This window comes from Mus musculus, chromosome 19 (genome assembly GCF_000001635.26).
Source record: "Mus musculus strain C57BL/6J chromosome 19, GRCm38.p6 C57BL/6J".
Lineage (NCBI taxonomy): Eukaryota > Metazoa > Chordata > Mammalia > Rodentia > Muridae > Mus > Mus musculus.
Window position 1 is genome coordinate 56,177,261 of NC_000085.6, and position 22,025 is coordinate 56,199,285.

General features: G+C 46.5%; 1 long non-coding RNA gene across 4 annotated transcripts; it reads left to right on the plus strand.

Moving 5' to 3' along the window:
* Positions 1-474: 474 nt before the first annotated feature.
* Gm32028 lies at positions 475-21,790 on the plus strand. 4 transcript variants are annotated; one of them, XR_877942.1, is made up of 6 exons: positions 475-656; positions 9,079-9,175; positions 10,705-10,828; positions 14,888-14,977; positions 18,618-18,783; positions 19,823-21,790. It is a non-coding gene; the product is annotated as a predicted gene, 32028 (long non-coding RNA). The 4 variants fall into 4 exon arrangements; XR_386814.2 differs by having other exon boundaries at positions 18,618-21,790; XR_386816.2 differs by lacking the exons at positions 475-656; positions 9,079-9,175 and adding an exon at positions 9,705-9,759 and having other exon boundaries at positions 18,618-21,790.
* The last annotated feature ends 235 nt before the right edge of the window (positions 21,791-22,025 follow it).

Consider the following 22,025-nt stretch of genomic DNA (forward strand, 5'->3'; position numbering starts at 1 on the left):
TACATGGTGGTTTCAGGCTCATTACTATTGCATTATATGTAGCACATCTGTCACTGGGCAGGAGCCAACTATTTAATTCTATTAGATACATCTATACGGCGAAGTGATAATCTACACCAGGTTTGTGGATCAAGCACTTAATACTTGGCAGCGAGCAGCCAAAGGCTTGATACACAAGCTTGAGAATGTAGGAGGCCATAGGCGAGGATTGGAGGCAGCCAGAGAGCTCTGCTGCCTTCCCCAGGCCGGCATTCCAGTGTGGGAACGGAGTCCGTCATCGCAGTGTTCCAACATCTGCAAGATATTGCCGGAGAGGGGAAACGTGAGGAGGGGAGGGAGAGGGGAAACGTGAGGAGGGGAGGGAGAGGGGAAACGTTTACCTAACCAAAAGCTAACTCTTCCAAGGGGATTCATGTCAGCACAGACTAAATGATGTGAGAGCCTCAGGCACATGTGGTAGCATTTACCCCCCAAGAATGGACACAGATCCGTGTCTTGTTCAGTAACTCCAGCACGATCGACGTGCCTTCTGCATTTTCTCCGAGTTCCTATTTGGCTTCATTTCTGCACAGCAGAAAATGGGTGCAGCTCTCAGCACTGCCTGTGAAAGGCCCTGGGTCACCTGGAGCCAAGGCCTTGGCCACAGAGACATGCAGGTAGGATGGGCTGTACTCTGTCCCTCGGATCTGTCCTGTGAGAGACCAGGGAATGGCCATTCTGTCTATTCTGTTGGCCTCCTTTTGCCAGCTCTTCTCTCTGAATTTATGTCCAGAAAGCTGGAGGGAAAGGGACAGACTGATGACAAGATTGTGGCTGGGTTTAGCTTCCCTTTCAGCTCAGAGGAAGAACTTTCTCTAAATCTCACATTGATGAGGGGAAGAGGGGGGGTACAGGGTGAGAAGAAATCAAGATTCTAAGAAAGATGTCATCAAGCTTAAGAGGCACCTTTATTTTATATGTCACCAAACAAGCAAACAAGCAAGCAAGCAAGCAAGCAAGCAAGCAAGCAAGCAAGCAAGCAAGCAAGCAGAAAACAAAACCTTGATTCAAACTATGACATGTCATCAGTGAAAAGACAATCACAGTTTCAGTGGTATTAAAGTGTGTGTGTGTGTGTGTGTGTGTGTGTGTGTGTGTGTGTCCATGTATGTGCGTATGTGTGCCTGTGTACCTGTGTGGGTATGTGGTGTGCACGTGTGTTCATACATGTATGTGTATGCACGTGTATGTGGTATGCATGTACACATGTGAATGTGTGTGCATGTGTGTATGCATGTGTGTGGGGAGGCAGTATATCTTGGAATGCCAAGTATCGAGTTTCTCTGAACCGTTTGATAATGATCAAACTATTTAACCTTTCTGGGCCTTAGTTTTCTCATCTGAGTGAGCACAGTAAACTCACCCACTTCATACAGCAGTTGCAAGAGTTAAGCATTCATGAATATTAGCTGCATCAGGAGAACTTGGGTGTTTAGTGTTACTGAGTGACCTTGGACATAGCACCTAGTCTTCAACTACATCGTATAAATACTAATGCTGTCTGTTTAATGTCTACACTCACTAAGATGTTTATGATTGAGGCAAGCTGGTTAAAGGAAAGAATCTATTATTGCTGGTGTCACAGGGTAACCTGTCCCTCCGTGTCATTCTCCTAACTAGCCAGGCTACATCTGTGAGCACTTTTTCATTGAACCCACCAACCATACCTCATTGCCTTTCTTACTAGAAGATTCAGGGAGTCTAGGCTCTGTGCTCATACAGGAGCACACAGGCACACACATAGAACCTGCTTTCTGTTGTTGTATTGGTGTGTGTGTGTTCTTGTGCATGTGTGTATGTATGTGTGTGTGGGGTGTGTGTGTATGAGAGTATTGTGTATATGTGTGTGTGTGGCTGCGTGTATGAGTGTGTGTGCTTGTGCATGTGTGTATGTATGTGTGTGTGGCATGTGTGTAAGAGAGCTTTGTGTGTATTTGTGTGTGACTCTGTGTGTGTGTGGTTGTCACTACCAGGCACATGCATCCTGGGCATTGAACTCAGGCCCACTATCAAGGCAAGCATTTTGCCCACCTTGCATTGTCTCAGCCCCTACAGTACCTATTGTGTGCCCCCACCTGTCTTTGCATTTATACACATCGGCTTTCTGGCAAACTTAAGCCTTTAGTTTGTAGGGTGCTTTAAGGATCTCTTTGCAGGCAATTTCATAGCACACGTATGCTGACTTTTGACAGCAGTGCTGTCGGGCAGGTAGAATCATGACTCCCATTAACTCAACAGACGGACTAAGCTCTAGAGAAGTGGATGATATCCCGAACCACTGGTTCTCCAAGAGCTAAACCATGGTTTATAGGCAAATTTCAACCCAGTGACATGGCTGCTCTGGCAAGGGTTCACATCCAAATATATCATCCAGCCAGAATGCAGACATGCATGGATTACAGTATGATCTGGCTGGAAGGCAGACATACTATTAGCACACAGTTTTAATCCTGTCTTGGGGTTGTATTCCTGTGAAGAGACACCATGACCAAGGTAACTCTTCTAAAAGAAAACATTTAATTGGGACTGACTTACAGTTTCAGAGGTTCAGTCCATTCTCATCATGGTGACAAGCATGGCAGCATTCAGGCAGACATGGTAATAGAGGAGCTGAGAGTTCTACATCTTGATCAAAGGCATCCAGGAGGGAACTCTCTTCCTCAAGCAGCCAGGTCCCTCCATATTGGGCAGAGCCTGAGCACAAGCTCCTCAAAGCCCACCCCCACAGTGACACACTTCCTCCAACTAGGCCATACTTCTTGATAGTTCCTCTCCCTGGGCCAAGCATATTCAAACCACCACAATCCTTAAAAATGAAGGTAAGGTTAGTTTGTATAAGGAAGCAGCATGTTTGAAAGTGATGTCTAACCAAGGAGCAGAAGAGTGACAAATCAGAGAAAGATTTGACAGAATCATTCAGCAAGAGAATATGCCCAACTCACATAAGAACAACCAAAAGAGCTATTTAAGAGCATTAAGAGAGAAACATGGGGTAGGGTGGTGGGTGATGTGTGTATGGTAGTTACAGGGACAGTCTTACAGAGCCAGGTTACAAAGAGAGCAAGCTAGACACAGGTGAAGACAGAATTAGCCAGAGAACAAGAAGAAACCAGAAAATTAGAACATATTGCCAAAGCCAGTATGAGGCCCACCAGGGCATTCAGTCAGAAGCCAAGAGAAGCCAGATTGAATGAGTCAGCTTGGAAGATTAGATTGTAGGAAGGCTAGAAGCTTCCAGGTCTAGGCCTAGGGATAGTTAAGACAGAGAAGGAAATGCTCTGGGCTCAGTCTAATCCATGTATTCACACAGCTTGTGTATGAATGTCATTTTATCCCTTTATCTGAGGAAATAAAGGTGACATTTACAATGGCTGGATATGATGATGTGACATATTAGATTCTGTCACCCCTGTCAGACCCTCTCCTATGATGGGTCCTCCCCTACAGGGATCATACATTTCTGCCTGTTGACATAAGACTTGGTCATGTGACTTCATCTGGCCAATGAAATGGGAACTTTATCCAGAATGACCTGGGAGTGATGGATAAATTTCCCAATACCATTTCTCTCGTTAGAAAGTCAGCAGAATCCCACTCTTGGTCTTAGCCAAAAGGTTGTGAAGCTTGTTCAGCAGAAGTTCCAAGCACAGGCTGCGTCATCCTCCAGGGCCTACATGGGGATGCTACGGGGTGGGTCATTGCAGACCCCAACGAACATGTCTCATGATTGGAAATCAGATCTTTGTCACTGTAAGCTATTGAGAGTGTGAGGTTGGGTATTACCATAGCAAACTTGGCTCATTCTAAAAACTAGAATTCTCTAAACATACCGTTCCTGCCTGAGACCTACTTTCTACTTTCCCTCTGTGAAGTGGAGGAAGTGATTGGTAGATTACAATGACCCTGGCCTCACACTTTACAATCATCAACCTCCTTACATCACAGCAAAGAGTCCTGAACCTGATCACTGTGACCCTGCCCCCAGGTGGTTCTCTGGCCAGTGAGACTAGTATGTAGTTCTACCACCTTCAAGGATCCTTGAGTCCTTTCTCCAAAGAGATGTTTTCTGTCTGACCATGGAGCTCCAGGGGAGAATCCCCATTCTGCTCATTTTTTGATGATCCCTTTCTTAACTTCACATGTACTGATGAGAGCATATGGAAGAAAATGTTCTCAGCCAGCCAGTGCCGTGGAATTTGGAAGCCCTCATCTGACCTATAGCTGTAAGTAGTGCACAGATCCTCATGTACATGGAGCTGACAGGGATGCGGTACACACATGTCAAGTGAGTGGTAGATAGTCCTGCCAGCTTGGAGACCAGCAGAGGAATGCTGACACTGCAGAATTCTTGCGCATGCCCTGACTCACCAGCAAGAACAATGCCCTGACTCACCAGCAAGAACAACGCTGCAACAGAATCCTTCTGCACACGTTTATTGGGAAAGCTTGATTGCAGAGGCGAAGAGACCCCAAGCCCAGAACTGGTGCTGCTTATATAGGCCTAGGAGAGGCATGTCTCACACCTGGATTGGTTATGCATGGGTTATGCTTACCACCTCATTTGCATGCCTACATCTGATTGGTTAACTTCTCTCTCATCTGATTGGTTAACTTCTCTCTCATCTGATTGGTTAACTTCTCTCTCATCTGATTGGTTAATTTTGGTTAATTCTCAAAACCTCACCTTGGCAAAAAAAACTTTACTGCCTATGTATGCGTGGTAGCCAGCGGAAGCCAGTGCCATTCTGTAACTGCACATGTGGCTTCCCACACAGAATTACCCTACTCTGGGGTCCTATCACTTCCATTCCCTGTCTACAACACTCTACAATTTTTAGAAATGCTGTTTCCTCTCTCTGCTTCATTTTCTCCACAGAAGAAATAATGAATGTAACATGGGGTGGTGCCTTAGTTGTGTTCCCTGCTGCTGTGATAAAAATGCTCTAACTAAAGGAAGTTTATTTGGACCCCAGCTCCAGGGTGCAGTCTATCATACCAGAGATGTCGTTGGGGTGGCGGGAACCCCTAGCACCATCACACTCATAGTTTAGAGCAGAGAATGATTGTGTGCATGCCTCTGCTTCCATTTCTCCACTGTTGTACACTTCAGGATCCCTGCTTGGGAACTGGTGCCACTCATAACAGTGGGTCTTCCCACCTCAACGTAATGATAATCCCAAACAGACAGACCCAAACAGATGCCAACTCATCTAGATAATTCCTCAATGAGACTCTCTGTCCAGGAGATTGCAGACTATCTGGTTGACAAACTAACTATGACAGATGTGGTACAAAGAACCCAGCCTCACAGGGCTAAGAGACTCAGAGTTTTGCTTGAGGGGGAACTTGGATTAACATCTTACCCATTCAGACCTCAGTTTCCATGCATTGTAATAAGTGAGTGGGGTTGGAGGATTTATTAGGATCCTTTTGTATTCACCATTCACATATCTTATTATAAAAGGAATTGTGTCCCCTCTAAGTGTATACACTGTCTTCTTCATCCCCAGGACACCATATGTGACCTTATTTAGAGACCGTCTTTACAGAGGTGGGAAAGAGCTCACTAGTTGGGTTCTACTATGATATGGCTGAGGCTTCTAGAAAAGGAGAAATTTGGACTTAGTGACATGTTCACAGAGAGCATATTATGTAAGCATGGAGACCACCCACCAAGTCTAGACCAGAGTCTTTGCTTACAGTCTTCAGGAGCAGTTCCATCTACACCCTGACTTCAGGGTTTCAGCCTTCAGGGGTGTGTGGTAACATTTCTATCATTTGGACCACTTGCTGCGGGAGAGAGCAGTCCCAGAAAACTAATGCAGGTATCAATTGCTGAAGACCCCAGAGCTGTGAAAAACTGAGCCTTTGAGTCAAATAGAATCTGGTAGCAAATATGGGTCTGGAAGCCAGATGCAATGGGGCACATCTGTAATTTTATCACAGGGGGCAGGAGTAGAAGGGTTTCCATGAGATTGAGGCCAGCCTGGACTATACAGTAAACAGCAACAACAACAACAACAACAACAACAACAAAAACCTAAGAAAACTAAAAATCATGGCTAGAAAGATGAACCAGCTATTAAAATCATTTGCTATTCTTGCAAGGAAACCCAGATTTGATCTCCAGCATCTACATGGCAGCTCACAACCATCTGGAGTGAGTTACTCCAGTCCCAGGGGATCTCATACCTGCAGGGGTGTGTTTTTCACAGCCTATTTTAATAAGGATTCAACCCTTCTCTAGTTAACCACTCACCAGAGGTTCTGGAAAAGAAAGGTTATTAGGAAGTGGAGCTGTTTAGAAATAGTTTTGGGGCCATCCAATCTTTGATGTTCTCAATCCTGTCCACTAACAAACACCAAACACAAATCAGTAGCTGCAGTGCAGTCCATTCAGCAGACACCACACATGAACCAGCAGGGGGCAGTTCAATCCAGAAGAACCTGCAAGGCTCACCAACCAGCCTGAGGCTGATGAAGCAGCAGGAAGCTGCAGGAACCTCACAAGAAGTTCTTTGGTGAAGTCCCCACAAGTGAAGCTCAGTAATGCAACGTAAGGCGAACCGATACATATGTGTCATCAGTGAAGACCATGCTCCAGCTCCTACTGTCTGTGGGGTCACATTTATATACTTTCTAAACATCATGTGTCTGTTACCCAAAATACTCTTTAACCTGTGTCTGCTTCAGCAAAACATTCTTTCACCCGTGTGCCCCAGCAAAACATCATTTGACACAACTGACTTTCCAAAGAAACCAGAAGTTTCCACTTCACATACCCTCTTCTGGTGTCTGTGGACACTAGGCACGCCCATGGTGCACAGGGAAAATATACACATAAGATAAAAACTATTTAAACAAAGAATTATTCTCCAAAACTGGGGCATGGGAGGAAGAGGCACCCTGGGTCAGGGCAAAGCACCAGTAGAACCTGAGGTGTGATCGCCCATTGTGTGTTTAAGGATTGGTTTACACTTGATACTGCTCCAGTGCAGGGCTGGAGAGGCAGCTTAGACTCCACAGTGGTTTAAACGAGAACTGTCCCCACAGGCTCATGCATGTGAAAACTTGATTTTTGGTTGATTTCTGTGCTATTTGTGGAGGTTATGAGATGTTTAGGAGGTGCAGTCTTGCTGGTGGAAGTACACTGCAGGGGCAGGCTCTAAGAGCTTGCATCCTTGGCCCATTTCCAGTTCTTCCTCTGATTTTATCTCATGGTCACAGATGTGGGGAGGCAGCATCTTGCTCTGACCACCTGTCGCCATGCCTTTTTCAGCATCATAGACTCTCTCTCTCTGAAACCAGGAGCCAAAATGGTTCCTTCCATTGCTTTAAGACATGGTGTTTCGTGGCACCTGGTTTGAAAAGTAACTAACCCAGGCCCACTGATGATGGATGGCCTTCTCACAGAAGGGTTTTCATTCTGTTTCTCAGTTGTTTCAGATTCCCAAGGGAGGACTCTGTGGGTGGATTTGGCGTCTGAAAATGGTCAGAATTAAATACTAATCAGTGAACAGGGACAAGGGAGATCAGGTTGGCCCAATAAGTCATGACGCAATGAAAGATTCAAGCGTGCTTGAGTTTTTGTGATGGAGGTCCATCTTCTGCTAACCCAGCTGAGCTTCCTAAAGAACCTACTAAGCTGGTCAGGTTCTGGTTCTTCAACCATTGCCCAGGAAGTGGCTCACTCAGTGGTGCCCAGAAAGAGGTACCCCAGAGGGTCATTCCTCCCATAACCAGCCTCTTCCAGCACTGGGAAGCCTAAAATATTGCAGCATCCAGGCCTGGTATGAAGACTCATATCTGTAATATTAGGGCCTGGAGGTGGAGGCAGGAGGATCAGAAGTTCAAGGCCAGCCCGAGCGACATAGGAAGTTCAACACCAACACTGGCTATGTGAAATGCTGTCCTAAAACCAAACTATTGACACATCTGAGTGGAAGGGGGGCAGAGTCTTTCATCGGTTTTGTGACATTGACCCAGCCAGGGAGGACCTCAGTCTTGATCTGACCTTCCCATGGGAGCCCCACTCATGTAACATGGTTTCTCACAACCTTTTTACCTTCTATATCAGTGTCCTTGTCACTCTGGATGCAGAAGACTGACTGAGTATCGGCCTGGCCTCTGGGTCTCAAGACCCACCCACCTCATCATCCAACAGAGTCTTCTTTCGGACAAATGAGCCTTCCATCTGCAAAGCTATGACAGCCTGTCCCCGGACACAACCTATCCCTGGTGGACAGTGTGTCACCCTTCTGAAAGGTGATATCAGCTTTCTACTCAGAGTAATGTCTCGTTAGCTATACCACCTGAACAGCTAAAGACCAGTTTATCAGAAAGCTTCTTCCCCAGACTCAGAACCGCCATCTTATTTTCTACAGAGAACAGTGCATGCTGGCCCTTTCCTGATCTTCTACACATACAAGGGACTGACTGCCTCTCTCTGAAGGTATCAAGGCCTGCAGAAAAATGGTAGAGCTCAGAAGCTGGAGGCTCAAGTTACTCTAGAGCTGCCCAACACTCTCTTCACTCGAGTGCTTTGGAATGGACCTTTCCATCCGTCTGTCTCTTGCTTGCTGGGAGCTGAACCAGGTCTCTGGAGCATGGGGCATGAGCTTAAAATCCCATTTCAAGTTCATGAGTGACAAGCAGCTAATTTCCAAAGCTGTGCAGCGGATATTTTTTTCTCCTCTCAACCCTCTGGGGGGAAAAATGATGCAAATGAAATACCCCAAGGGGGAGCAGCTTGTTGTAATTTATGATTAATCTTGAAAAAAACACATGAGTTAAACATTCCAGTCCTGAAGCTAACCAGAACCCAGGAACGTGATATGGCGCACACACTAGCCCCTGGCTCCCTCCTTCTAGAACCTTTGGTCCTTTACACAAGGCAGCTCTCCTGCTGCCTGGTAGGGCACCTTAGCTGGAACTAAGAAAATGGCAACCTTAGTTTTGGGAGAGAAGCCCTCTGATCAGATAAAATCAACAAACAAACAAAACAACAACAAACAGGCTTTATATGTTTTGCTTTTTAAGGACTGATCCAGTGGTCTTTATGACATGGTAGTTCTGGGGATCAGAGCATCCTTTCCCAGGGTATATGGAAGATGAATCGAATCCATGGCTGACTGTGGTAAGTAGCTCCCGTAGGCAAATGAAGGTCATGGCCATGACAGTTCTCCAAAATTAGGATATCTCATAACAAAGTGTGAATGGTGTCATTCACAGGCAAATGGGTAGAGCCAAAGACCGTCATGATAGACTGAATAAGCCAGAATCGAAAAGACAGACTTCAGGTATTCATTCATACATGGAGAATCTATAAGTGTGTGTGTGTGTGTGTGTGTGTGTGTGTGTGTGAGAGAGAGAGAGAGAGAGAGAGAGAGAGAGAGAGAGAGAGAGAGAGGATAGAAGGGAGGGCTGTGTGGGAGAAAGAAAATCAAGCCAGGGTAATCTGGAGAAAGAAAAATAAAACATTTTTCTCAAATGTGGACTCTATAAGAGCAGAAGGAGCACCTTTTGCAGGGAAAGGAGGAGCCATCGGGAGGAGGGAGAGGATATGGGAGTTGAATATGAACAAAGTCTAATGCTCATGTCATAATGAAACTCTTTATTTTGTTTGCTAACTTAAAAAAAGAAGTTAAGAAAAAAAAAAAGAGTAAGGTAGCCACATGTCTCCCAAGATGGAGGACCTTCGCTAGATGGCTACCTCTAACTGTGAGTTAGACAACCCTCTAACCTGTCCCAGGCTTCTGTTCCTCGTGTCCAAAGTGTCACTAACCTTGTTTGCCTTATCTCCATGATGTCTTGGGGAGGCAGAGTCACCGAGGCCAGTTGTCCACCCATGGCAGTTCCCTCTGGACTTTTCATTGTCGTTGTTAATAAATACAACATGAGCTATGAGTGGTAATGCTGGGGATGTGCCTGGTGCACAGCAAGTGCTGGGTAATGGTGGCCATTCCTTTATGGACTTGGAAGCCAGAGAAAAGTTGTTGCTGCGCATATGACATTTTCGGAGGAACCGGATGGGAAAGAAGTCCTTCATCCTGATGGTGACTCCTATACACCCAGGTCACCCCTGTGGTACAGCGCAGTGGAAGCAGTGGATAGGGCTATTTTAAATGAGGAAATTTCTAACATTGTCCCTTTGAGCTTCAGCCGTCACAATGTAAAGACTTTTCTTTCTTGAGACAAAGTTTCACACCTTAGGCCAGGAGACTCCACAGTTCACTATGTAGTCCAAAATGGCCTTGAACTTGCAACAGTGTTCCTGCTCCGGGGCCTCATAAATGCTTGGATTACGTGAATAAGCCACCATGTCCTGTTTAAAAACACGTTCAGAGCCAGGCATAGTGATAGACACCTGTAATTCCTGCCCTGGGAGGTGGAGGCAGAAGGATCAACTTCAGAGCTTGCCTTGCCTACACAGTGAATTTGAGATTGGTTTGGACCACATAAGACACTGTCTGAAAAAAACAAGCAGAAGAGCAGACACCATCTTTAAAGTAACTGAGGCAAGGGACAGTCTGGAGTAGAGATTTGCCCTTGAATTTGTAGAATTTGTCCTAAGCATTTAGTGGGAAGTCTCCCTCTCTCCTACATTTCTTATTTACTTAGGATTTACTATTTGTTTATTTAGGCTTCCCCACATTTGTCTTCTAGGCTACATCAGAACACTGTGGGCCAACAGGAGGATCACAGTTTGCTGTCTTCTCCCACTGCCCATCTCATTTCTGGAGCTGACTTGAAGGGAACTGGCCTAAGAAGCTGTCAGGGTTAATCCAAGGTGTTGTGAGACCCCTGCCTTCCCTAAAGGAAAGACAGCAGCTTTGGCAGCCACAGTGTGGGAAGGCAGGGGTAGGAGTCCTGGGATGTCCAGCATTGAGGGCTTTTACACTAACGGGCCGGTATCCACAGCTTCCTCCCAGCTCTGATTTTAATTAGCTTCTTCCGCATGGACTCTCTCACCTCAACTCATGTTAATCGTGCAGTGGTCTGATGGCCCTGATTTATGCACATCGATACTGTTTACAAACATGAAAGCTGCCCAGCAGTGTTTGAACTTTAGGCACCGCCATTGGTTATCAATAAGGACAGGAGTCTCAGCAGGTGGCATGTCGATAGCACCAGGTCAATATTCCACTCTGGAAGATCTGGGCCTAGCTGCCTGACTGGGGGAGGAGCCACTGTGGTAGAGTCTCCAACTGTCTTGCCTTTGCCTCCTTTAGGGGCCATCTTCCTTCTCAGTTTAGGTGCCCCAGTTACACCATGTAGGGCCTGTCTGGTGATTTTAAGGAATTTGCAGTAGGAGAAATGTAAGACCAGCATGCTTTTGAGAAACTCAGTGGATTGTGGCCCCTGTGTTCCACTCAAGTCTCTGCAAAACTCAGAGACCTCAGAAGAGTTAAGCAACCAGAGCCAACCTGTAGCTGACCCAATCATTGTCTCTGGGAGCAGGGGGCAAGACTTAGAGAGGCTAAGACTTCGGGCTGGAAATCAGGAGGAAGACTCTGAACTCTGGCTGGCTGGAAGGGATGACTCCCCTTCCATTGTGGTGCGGCTCACACTCAGTGGAAATCCAGCAGAGGCTGACAGCTCCAAGTGAGCCTGGCTTGCACACCACACACACTTCCAAGTTCCAAGCTTCTAATCACCCATTTTCAAACCTAACCTCTTTCCTGCTCTTTCGGTGTCAAATCTGGAGCCAGGCAGCTCCACCCTAAGGAGTTTACCTATGGCTGTCAGGACTTCAGGAAGCAGAAATCTGCTTCTCCCTTCATAGACTCTGCTCTGCTTCCCTGATGCCTTGGTTCCCTGTCCAGCCCCACTCCTTTCATGCCACCTAAGAATGTAGATCTGTTTTTCTGATATTTGAGTTGGCTGGCTCCTAGAAGCAGAGTTAGCTGGAGATGCAGGACTGGAGCCTACAGCTATCCTCAAAGTTCTTGACTCTTGGGACAAAGACCCAAAGGGTGACAGTGACAGCCAGACCTGATAAAGAGATATGAGGCACACTCTGTGTGTACCTGATAAAGACATGTGAGGCACACTGTGTAATCTGATAAAGAGATGTGAGACACACTATGTGTGCCTGATAAAGAGATGTGGGGCACACTGTGTGTGCCTGATAAAGACATGAGAGGCTCACTGTGTGTGTGGAGGGAGTGTTGTGACACACAGTGTGTGTGGGGGAGGGGGCGTTTATTGCATGTGAATGTATGTATGTGTTTGAGTGCAGTTGAATGTGTGTGAATGTACATGTGTGCATATTGGGTATGTTTCTCTGCCACTCTCTGCCTTTCTTGACATAGGGTCAATCACTGAACCTGAGGCTCACTTATTTTGCTAAACAAGCTGACCAACGAGCTGCAGGAACGTGCCTATCTTTTCACCTAACCCTCAGCCATAAGGTTACCAGTGCAGCCACTGTGCCTGAGTTTTTACATGGGTGCTAGGGGTCTGAGCTGGGTTTTCCCAAGCTTTCTCAGCTGACTCTACTGACTCAACCATCTCTCCAGCACCAAGGAGGCAGATCTTGGAGATGTCTCCAGTTTCTGGAAGCCTCCTGAGCTCCTAGGGGGATAATGTGGACTGTGATCTTTATCCCTGTGTCTAGAGCCTATGCTAAGACACATTGGAGCCATTCTGTTAAAAACAAGCTGGGCCTGGTAGCATTCAAACACAGCATCTTTACAAAGTAATGGGTTCGGTTACAAATTGGGCCTTTCTTTCCTACCTCTCTCCTCTCCTGTTCTCCTTGCTAATTGGCAGAAAACTAATGAACGAGGCGCTGTCCAAGCAGATGTTCCTGGTGGAAAAAAGGGGCAGAATTGGAGTTTTTCTAGCTTTAAAAAAAATCCTTTTTGAACAGATCAAGAAGACAGTAGCATGTGGGAAGTCAGGAACGGAGAGGCAGTCGCAGTAGAGACGGGGAAGCACACAGAAGAGTTGGGGTGCCTGCTTGTGTGCAGAGCACATGTGTGTTTTCTTTTGTCTTCATTCACTTGCATCTTTTTTTTTTTCTTTTCTTCCCCTCATATTTGGCTGTAGCTCATAATTAGCAGCTGGGCCTCTGGGACCTAATTAACCAATTCAATTAACAAGAAAAGCACACAAGCCACCCTGACATTTGTCAGCCATTAGTAGGGATGTCAGACTGGCAGTTTCAGCCACCACATTAATGGTGATTAGCTCATTTGTGATTTACTCTTTCTCCCTCTCTGCTGTCCTCCTGGAGGGAAGCCTCTAAGCCACACTGCCCAGAGCCGAGAGGTCAGCAGGTGACCCTTCACGGGTCACTAGGAAACTCTGACCAGATATCCCAGTGAGCTGCAGGCTCTATTCTAACTTCAGACAAAACATGCCTCTGCTTCCCCCTAAGGTCCCGGGAAAAGCCACGTTGGGTTCTGGGAAAAGCTGCTCAGTCTGTCCAGGGGTGGACATCTGTGAAGGTTTCTGTATTAGGGAAGGGGCTTTTAAAATGTCATTGATGTTAGGAGTGGGGCCTGCTGGTTCCCAGATTTGCTTCCTTCAGGGTTTCCCCCAGACTGTGCAGAGAGGTGTTTATAAAGTGCTGCAGATATCATTGCCTCTGACATGCCTTAATTTAACTTCGCTTCTCCAGAAGCCTTGTTTTGCTAAGCAAGGGATTCAAGGCCGATGATGATGATGATGGTGTGTGTGTGTGTGTGTGCGGGGATGGGGGGTAATGGTGGTAGTGATGATGGTGAAGGTGGTGGTGGTGGTGATGATTAGTGGTGGTGGTAGTAATGGTGGTGGTGATGATGGTAGTGGTGATGGTGACAGTTGTGATGGTGGCAGTGGTTCTTAGCTGTCTGCGTTAACAGATGATGATGAGATGGCCAAGCCTGAAGCATTCGATTCCTGGTGATAATGGTTCCCAGGACAGTTCTTTCCCTTTCTCTGAGTCATTCTCCAAGGAAGTTTCCAAAGCCTTGGTGTGCTAGCTTGTAGAAATAACCAAGCATCAGTTAGAGACTGCGTGTGGCCACCTGTGATAGGGAGTTGTAGCAACAGTGCCATCCATGCAGAGGGAGCCATCGTTCTCACAGGAGGTCCTATGGGGTGGGGACAGCTGTGGCCTGCTACCAACACCTCCAACTCCCTCTGATCCTTCTATGCCATTCACTTAAACACTTATGGAGTTAGTCTTTCTGTTTGCAAGATGACAGCCCCCGGGATTCCAACCATTATGACTGCATTCCGATAAGGAAAGGAGGGGGAGGGGCAAGAAATGTCAAATGCTCCGTCTTCCTTTTTATTTAAATCGAAGAACCAGTCGCTTTCCAGAAACTCTGCGCAGCAGAAGACCACGTCTGATTGATCAGGACTATATGGCAGGGGATGCTAGGAAACTGATTTTTCCTGTGCTGCAAGCCCCATGAATAGCGGTGGTGGCAGGCAGGTGCTACCATTCCCAAATCACACTGCTGGGTATGGACAGCACAAGGATGCAGCTAGCCATGAGTTCTGCCCATGGCAGGCATCCCCAGTCACCACCATTCCCTAACACTCCCCTCCCCACAAAAAAAAAAAAAAAAATCCAGCTGCGTGCTAACGGGACAAAGGTGAGTCCCACTTCCGGGAAAAAGGTGAGTCCCACTTCCTCGAGTGCGAGTGCTCACCTAAGAAGGCCCCCAGAAGAACCGCACTTGCCACCCTCTCCGCCCCTTCCTGCAGCCCCTTCGCCCACGCTCACGCACCAAGTTGACCCATTCACGCTGGAGACACCCTGGGCTGTGCAATTAGACTAGAGGAGAAAAAAGACCCCCCCTTTCCAAAGGTGACTCCTACCATTTGGATATCAGACTCCATTTAATTGCAGGCACCTATTGATTCATTACCACGGAACAGCCTGGATTGCTCGCCTGGGGCACAACCTTTCTCCACGGAGGGAGGCGGACATTCTTTACAGGTAATCTGCAGGGCTAACAGCAAATACCTCGAATGGAGACTATTCATGGATGAACGCTATCCCAGGCCCTTATTGTTATGCCCATTGTTCCCTCACAAAGAGCAATGGGCAGGTGAAATCTATTTTAGCTGAGAAGGCTCGACAGAAATCCTTGCTACTGAGCGTTTGATACTGATTATAGAGTCGCATCAGGGATCAGCACTGAAAGGAGAAAGACATTTTTATTTCTGAACTTTAATGGAGACAGTGAGTCCTGTGCTCCGACTCCCCAGGACTTGGGGCTCTAAGTGGGGAGTGAGGATTTTGTTGTGTTGTTTTCTGTTGTATTTTGTTTTGCTTTTAATGATGTTCAATGAAAATGGGTCTGAGGTGAGGGGTAGCTGAGGGGTAGAAAGCCAGGGAGAAAAAAATAAAAGATATTACAATGTTACATGCTGGCAACATATGTTACTCTGAGATCATTCTATTTGCAAAACATGTTTCCAGGGGACAGAGACCGTGGGCCAGGAATGGGAATGAGGGTGTGGTAGCTCAGGAGTTGGTGGTGCTAAGTGATACCATTTGGTGCTGTGGAAAGAGGACCTTAAATCTGCTTTGGGTGGGTCTCTGTGCCACAAGCACCCTCCTCTAACAAGGGTGCCCTTCAGAGTGGTTTCTTCAGACATTTCTGCCATGCCCACCTGCATGAGGGATGCAGAGAGTAGGACAAGTGACTCAGCAGTTGGGCAGAAAATAGATCAACGGTATGATTTTGAATAGTTCAGTAATAGAGGTAGGAGCATCAAGGGAATGTGGCTGGCCCTGCTGTTGAGTGTGGAGACTGGAAGAAGGCACATAGCTCCTCCTCCTCATCATCGTCGTCCTCCTCCTCCGAGGTATTTCTAGTAGGAAGCAGTGGCACTTTAGCTTGGGGTGGCCTGCAAGCATGGTGGGAATTGCTAATTCTGCTGAACTAAAAGTCATTATCTACGTTCTTTGGTCAAATTAATTTATTTTCTGTCAGACAGGGATATCTCTCTAAAGCAGGGTTTGAAAACAAAACAAAACAAAACAAACAAACAAACAAAAAACCCCCAAAAAACCCCAGCATGGAACACAAGAGAGAGTAGAGTTTATATAGTCCATAAAAATGCAAGACTCTTTTGGGGCGCTGGGGGTGGGGTGGGTGTGAGATGATTTCTAGAGGAATTCTGGTTATGTAGGATCTTGGCTGAACATTTCAAAATTATCTGACAGAGCATCACAGTACTTTGCAGGTGTGAGTGAAACCCCATAGGGTGGAGAGCCCGTCCAACTCCAGAAACAGGTTAAAGCATGGTCCTTTGCATTCTGCAGCAAACGGAAATGAACTTGCTCTGATTTTGTAACAGGACGGCTTCCATTCTTAAGATGGAGCCAGGTTGGTCAATCACAGTATCCAAAATACTTAACAGCCAGGTCTGCATGAGTACCAGGCAGGCCAAGGCATGGAGCAGTGGGAATGGGGAGCATCCATAGGAGATCTGCTAGAAGGACTGAGATGGCCTGTCAGGCTTGCTTTAGACGTCAGTGAAAGCATCTGTGCCCAGGCCAGACCAAAGAAAATGGCCATCGACAGTCACCCACTCACTGACCTATGGCAAGAAACTGATTTGGCACAGTAGCTGATTCCATTGGTTATTTGAAATAATATATTCCATAAGCATCTACCAAAATGCATGGAAATAAAATCCAAGCAGATAAGGAAAGCAAAGGCCATTTATCCTGAGCTTGCTGAAGCAGGACATCAGTCACCATTATCTCTACTGGGCAAAGACTCAAAAGCAGGCAAGAAAACGTGGAGGAATTCCCATAGAGAAAGTAAGTTTGGGGTGTCTCCTGACAAGAGACTATGGGGTACCAAGTTACTGGCAGATTAGCTGGAAGGTGCCATCATCGGAAGAAATTCCCATCATCTGCTTTCTCTGGATGTCTTCATTTGTAAGTAGTGAAATAATTAGAGGAAGCTGCAGATACTAATTTAGTTCTGGCCTCCTAGACCAATATTGCAAAAGTTATTGTTCGGTTTCCTGGATGTTGTCACCAGAAATGGTAGTTTGGGCTGAGCAAGACTGACTTAGAGCAGACATTCAAACCCAGCAACAGAACTGAGTAATTCTCTGGATATTACAAACTATTATTTTTGCATAGCTCAGGCCTCCTTGGGTCAGTCATTGTAGATAGGAATCTGCTGCAGCTCACAGGTCCAGGTCCCATTTTACATGTGTTGCATCTGTTGATACATTCCGCCTCTTGGGTGTGAAGCTATAAGTTGGGGATTGACACCCTCAGCCCTGGGCTTGTCTCTAGTTTGGTCCTGTCCCTCTTCTTTTGTCGTTCCTTCTCATAGATTATAGCTAGATAGATAATTGGTAGATGGATAGATGATAGAGAGATAGAAGATAGATGATAGGTAGCTAGATGATAGATATGTAGATGATTGATAGATAATTGATGAATAGATGATAGATAGATAAATAGATGATTGATGATATTTGATGAATAGATAGATTATAGATATATAGATGATAGATAGATATTTCATGAATAGATGATAGATAGATAGATAGATAGATAGATAGATAGATAGATGGATGATTGATGGATAAGTGATAGAGATTGAATGAAGATAGAAGATTGATAGATATTAGATAGATTGATGACAGATAGATAATAGTTGATAAATACATAAAAAGATAATTTATAGATAGGTAGATGATAGATGGGTGGTTAACAGATAAATGATTGATAGAAGATAGATAAATAAATGATAGATATGTAAATGATTGATAGATGGATAAATGATAGAAATATATGATAGATAGATGATAGGTGATTGATAGATGATTAAAGGATAGATAGATATATTTTTTTGTGTGTCTAGAATGCTATTTAACAGGAACCATATCACAGGTAACTTTCTGGAACTGGCTGTGGCACCTACGAGTTGTCCCAAGAGATTCATCTGTGTTGTTTTTCCTATAAGTAGGTCACCCCTCTGCTGAGCAATATTCCATAACGTAAATGAACTGACAGTTGTTTTTTGTTTTTTGTTTTAACATGTTGAAGAACATTGGGAATGTCTGTAAATTTGGGATGCTAGGGATAAAGCTACTGTGGACATCTGCATGTGGTTTTCTGTGTGTGCCTGTGTTTTCTTTCCTGTGAAGGTTGCGATGCCAGGGTGACATGGGTTACACATTTAGTCTTATGCAAACTGCTAGGCTGCTTTCTAGGCTGGTGGTTCTACTTCTGCTAGCAGAGAGCAAACGGTGTCATTTGTCCAGCTCTTCTCCAGCCCTTGGAGGATGGACAGCTCTCCATGGTGCTCTTCTACTGGGATCACGTGGGTTGTTTTGATGGTGGTAGCAGTGGTGGTGGGACTTGAGAGATGCATATAAAATTCATTCCAAATTATCATCCTCCATCCGATTTGTGTCTTAGAACATTCTCTCTCTCTCTCTCTCTCTCTCTCTCTCTCTCTCTCTCTCTCTCTCTCTGCCTCTCTCTCTCTCTCTCTCTCTCTCTCTCGTGTGTGTGTGTGTGTGTGTGTGTGTGTGTGTGTATGTGTGTGTGTGTTGCTGTATCCACCACACCCCCTTTCTTTTTGTTTCTTTTTAAGGATGCTCTTGAAAAGGCCTTGCTGTTAGTCATTTACATCCCAGAGATGCTGACTTCAGAGATACCCACAATCCCCACTTGCTGGATGCCTGAATCTCTGGGTCCTCTGCTGAGAAGTGGGACCACTTGCCCTCTATTGGGTGCAGAGCTCAGCTTCCTGGGCTGAGGTAGAACACTGCTTGTGCCCAATGCCTCAGACTTCTCATTCATGACCATCATGGGGACCTGGAATGGGATTGGGGATGGGGGTGGTAGACAGAGACAAAACTCTGGGTCAACTTCAGGAGTGAACAATTTTTATTTTGCCACCACTGTTTATACACCATTTGTCCAGCTGCTAAAGCTGGCATGCAAACAGAGCTTAAACAGCCTCGTGGTCCTCTTTACCTGAGTTCTTCTTCAGACCTCCCTGCTCTTGTGGTTTTGGTTTGCCTGGAAGACATTTTTCCTGGATGTTAGCTCCAGTCTTCAGTTTCCTGAAGTCGTGTAGCCACATCTTCGTCAGGATTTGTGCCTGAGAAAGGAGCTGCAGACCACCTGTACCCCAACACCTAGGGCCTCAGGGGATCCCCCCATCTGTGCTCTTCCAGTGATCTGTCCTTGTTCCTTGCTTAAAACTTCAGTTATGTATGGGCTTTGATCCTTTAGCCACACAGCCAAACCCTTCCATGAAGCCCCCAGAACTGAGCACCATGCCTTCCCCTCCCCCAACCCCCGTTCTTCATCTCCGAAACAAAAGCCCATTGTACACAGAGACCCAAGGAAAGTCCAGCAGCCCTTCCCTCCAGCACTGCCTGTGAAGGAAACCAAAAAGTGGGGAAGGTGATGAAATATTTTTGGAAAGGCATTGGAGGCTCGGCTGGTGTGGGAGAAATGCGCATAGGTGCCTTCAGCTCTGAGGGAGGCACAAACTAAAAGATGGAGGGAAAAGAGGGCGCTCTCCTGTTAAAGATGGAACATATAGGAAAGTGAGGACCAGGCAGGAAAAAACCAGCAAACCTTTGGGAATGGTCCTTAGAGATCAATTCTAGGCCTCTATCAACTGGACAAGGCAAGTTGAGGCGTGTGCTTCCAGTGACCACGGCTGCTGCCAAACAATAGACCACATCTGACATAGACCTGAACTCTCACTCCTGCAGAGGGCTGTGAAGACATCAGCCTGGTATGCTTTTTTCCTAACTTACTCCCCAAAATGCCTTCAAACAGGTCTTGTTAATTCTTCTGGAGTCTTTGAGAAGGGCAGGTTCGAGGGTGCTCATGGCGATAGGACAGCCAGCAATACAGAGCTCCTGTGTGGAAGGGGTCTACTCTCTTCCTCTGCCTCCTCCCCTGGAAGGGGTCTACTCTCTTCCTCTGCCTCCTCCCCTGCTGATCACCTTTCCGCTGATACAAGGTAGGTTCAGCTTGAGCCCCACCCCCAACTAGACACTCCAAAGCCTAAAACTTTGAGCACAGACAATTACACACAAGCGTTTCAGGTTAGAGTTTCATAAATATTCCAAAGTTGGAGGGAAAACATCCACACTGCTTGTGGTCTCCAGCATTTTGGATACAGGATGCTCACCCGATGCGGTTTGACTGAAAAAGATAGTCCTACTGTTCAGGGTTATAGACCCAGCCATTGCCAGGACAGCTGTTCTTCCCCGCATCCTCAGAAACTGCACATCATAAACCAGAATCTGTGATCGAATGAAGTTTGGTCCTGGAGAGACCAGTTGCATGTAAGCCTGCTCAAGGCTGAAAAGCTGCAGCTCAAAGCCTGTTTACCTTTTCCTACCTCCACGTTTTGAAAACACTGCTGACCATGGAGCAAAGCTTCAGTGTCTCACAGACCCATGTGTGCCTGGTGGCAGAGTTCAGGAGCCTGGTCAGTGAGTAGAGGAGACCGGTCCTCTCTGCTTCCCTGTGGCTTCTCAGTTTGACAAAGAGTTAAAGGCAAGGTGGACACCACTAAACTGAGACTCTGAGATCCAAACAAGAGGAGCTGAGTGCTCTGGGTGTGGCACAGTGGGTAAAGTGCTTGCCACGCAGGCAGGCAAGCAAGCAAGCCTGAGGACATGAGTTCAGATCCCCGGGACCACACCAACGAAGAGCCGGGTGTAGCAGCACATATTCTTGTAATCCTGGTCCTGGAAAGGCAGAAACAGGAGGAAACCACGAGCCTGCTGGCCAGCCAGTCTAGCCAGCTAGACTAGGAACTAGTAAGTGTTCATTAGTGAGGTACAAGAGTAGACGATTTGCCCTGCACCATCAGGAACCCCGGCTGAAAGCTCTGAGCTCAGTGCAAAATGGCAGTCTCCCTTTGTCAGCTGGGCTCTCTCTTCTCTACTTGGGGCATTCCAGACCCCACTGCACCTGAGATTCCTGGAATGCCTCTCTATGCTAAGGAGGCATCTCGGTACCTTAGCCTTCATGGAGCCAATGACCTTCGCCCACTCTGAATACTCTCATGCCGTTCCCCAAAACTATACAACCCTTGGTTCACCCCGAATAAGGTGTATGCAGACAAGCCCACCCTGAATAAAGAAAATGCACAATCTGAGATCATCTCAGAAAGTTGTTTCACTGGAGATCCTCAGAGAAGGTCTTCTCCCCCTCCCCCTCCCCCAACCTCTCAACGCAGGCATTTATTCCCAGCCAGACTGAAGTCCTACAGAACTCCATCACTTCAGGGCTCCACTTAGTCCTTCCGGCCTGGCGTGTAGAGGCATCGGGAACACCCTGAGTGGGAAGCAGCAGAAGATGAGGAACCACAGCTGGACCTCAAAACGCATACCACAATACACTGTGTTCCCAGCCTGAACCAAGATCTTGGGGAAAATAGTCTCAGACAGACCTGAAAGCCTCAGCAGACACTCTCCTCTGCCCCTTGAGAAGTGGCCGCCGATGACATCATGCCGAGGTCTTGAGGAAGAAGCTGAGGAGTTAGGTCACTCCAGGGCAGGGACTCCGCCCTCTGTTTATTTATCTTTGTTTTCAGTTATATTTTTCACTGTCTAGCACAGATTGAGCGTGCAATAAGCAGCCCGAGAGTGAATGAACAGATCAACTTTTGTTGTTGTTGTTGTTGTTGGAAGGCGTCTTCACTTATTTTCTTCTGCTGACTGAGTCCTGCAGTGTTCTGACTGGACACCTGAGACTGAGTCAGTTACGAAGAGGGTTACTTAGTCCACAGTCCTGGGGTCTGGAAACGCAGGACCATGTGAAACAATCACTTTCTTCTTTTAACAACAAAAGATGTGCTCATTTTATTACATGTGGATAAGTGATTTGCTTCTGTGTATATATGTGTACCACAGGCATGCTAGTGCCCCTCGAGGTCAGAAGAGGGTGTTGGATCCCCTGGAGATGGATTTAAAGACGGTTGCTGTGAGCCAGTATATGAGGCACAGACTTCTTAGCCTACGGT